The sequence below is a fragment of the Helianthus annuus genome, chromosome 3, assembly GCF_002127325.2.
Source record: "Helianthus annuus cultivar XRQ/B chromosome 3, HanXRQr2.0-SUNRISE, whole genome shotgun sequence".
Classification (NCBI taxonomy): Eukaryota; Viridiplantae; Streptophyta; class Magnoliopsida; order Asterales; family Asteraceae; genus Helianthus; species Helianthus annuus.
This window is the reverse complement of record NC_035435.2, coordinates 84630423-84632282: the sequence shown is the minus strand read 5'-3', so window position 1 is coordinate 84632282 and position 1860 is coordinate 84630423. Positions and strand designations below refer to the sequence as shown.

Here is a 1860-nt window from a genome sequence, read left to right as displayed (position 1 = left end):
AAAATTAAAAGCTAAAAACCAAGAGAAGGTTTCGGTTGATCCACCTCCAATGGCGGACCAACGTACCCTCATGGATTATCTACGACCCACCGTAGGTAACCTAGGCGCCGCTATCAATGCTCCGAATGTTGAAGCTAATAACTTCGAACTTCGGCCGCATTTGATACAAATGCTCCAAAACTCCGCAACCTTCCATGGGCTTGCGGACGAGGATCCCCATCTACATATCACTAATTTCTTAGAAATATGTGATACCTTTCGGATCAATGGAGCATCAAATGACGCCATCCGCCTCCGTATGTTTCCTTTCTCACTGAAAGACCGAGCGAAAGCTTGGCTCAACGCCCTCCCAGCTGGATCGGTAAACACCTGGGATGAACTAGCCCAAAAATTTCTATATAAGTATTTCCCTCCCGCTAAAACTGCTAAATTAATGACTGAAATTAATACATATTCATAAGAGGACGGGGAATCCTTATATGAAACTTGGGAAAGGTTCAAGGAGTTATTACGCAAGTGTCCACATCACGGCCTTGCGATATGGCAACAAGTATCCACTTTCTATAATGGATTGTTGCCACACACAAGGCAGACACTTGATTCTAGCTCCGGGGGACTTTTAGGTAATCGACGCCCGCACGAAATATATAATCAAATTGAGGAAATTGCTCAAACCAATTTTCAATGGCACACCCCCCGGGGGAATAAATCTATTGCCCCAGGCGCCCATAAGGTCGATGAAAGCACTTCTTTACAAGCCCAAATCGAGGCCCTTTCTTCAAAAATAAAAAAATTGGAAATGACAAAAACAGTCTCGGTTATGGCTTGTGAAGGGTGTGGTGGGTCACATGAAAATTGGAGTTGTATGAAAGAGACGGACGATCAACAAGAAATGGTAAACTACATTGATAATAGACCTAGGCCGTCGGGTCCCCCAACGGGAACTTACAACCAAGGATGGCGAAACCACCCAAACCTTGGTTGGAGAGAACCCGGCAATAGTAGTAACCAACAAACCCAACGAACAAACTTTCAACAACCAAGAAATGAGTCACAAAATTTCACACAACAACAAAGTGGACGAGAAAGGCTTGAAGATACTGTATCTCGCCTCATCTCCGACACTGAAAAGAAAAACTCGGAAAGATTTCTACAATTAGAATCAAATTTTAGAAATCAACAAGCTAGTATTCAAAACATAGAAAAACAATTAAATCAAATAGCTCAAAATTTTGCCGAGAGACCGCAAGGCGCATTACCTAGCAATACCGAAACAAACCCAAAAGCGCAAGTTCACCTCATCATGCTACGAAACCGCACCGTAGGGCCTGCAGAAGCGCCGCCGCCAACAGAAGAAACAGTACCCACACCACTGCAGGAGAAGAACTCCCCTCCGTCACCATAGCCTACCAAAGCTCCTCGAGTTCCGTACCCCGGTAGGTTAATTCGTCAAAAGACCAATGAGCAATTCGCAAAGTTCGAAAGTCTATTAAAGCAATTGCATGTCAATATTCCTTTTATCGAGGTCCTAACCCGAATGCCCAAATACTCTAAATTCATGAGGGACTTCCTTACGCATAAAAAGAAAATTGAAAATTTGCAATTAGTCAATTTAGGCGAAGAATGCTCTGCCCTCGTACTCAATAAACTTCCCCAAAAGAAAATCGATCCCGGAAGCTTCACGATTCCCTGCTCAATAGGGGAATCCCCCGTTCGTAATGCCCTAGCCGACCTTGGGGCTAGCATTAACCTCATGCCCTCATCAATGTTTAAAAGACTCGGCTTGGGAACCACGAGTCCTACAAAAATGAGCATACAACTCGCTGATCGCTCCGTCAAATATCCACAAGGTGTCATCAA

At 44.1% G+C, this 1860-nt stretch overlaps 1 non-coding gene across 1 annotated transcript; it reads right to left on the bottom strand.

Annotated features, from left to right (window-relative positions):
- Nucleotides 1-427: 427 nt before the first annotated feature.
- Nucleotides 428-534, bottom strand: LOC118490929. Its single transcript, XR_004890154.1, has one exon. It is a non-coding gene; the product is annotated as a small nucleolar RNA R71 (small nucleolar RNA).
- Between the last annotated feature and the right edge of the window lie 1326 nt (nucleotides 535-1860).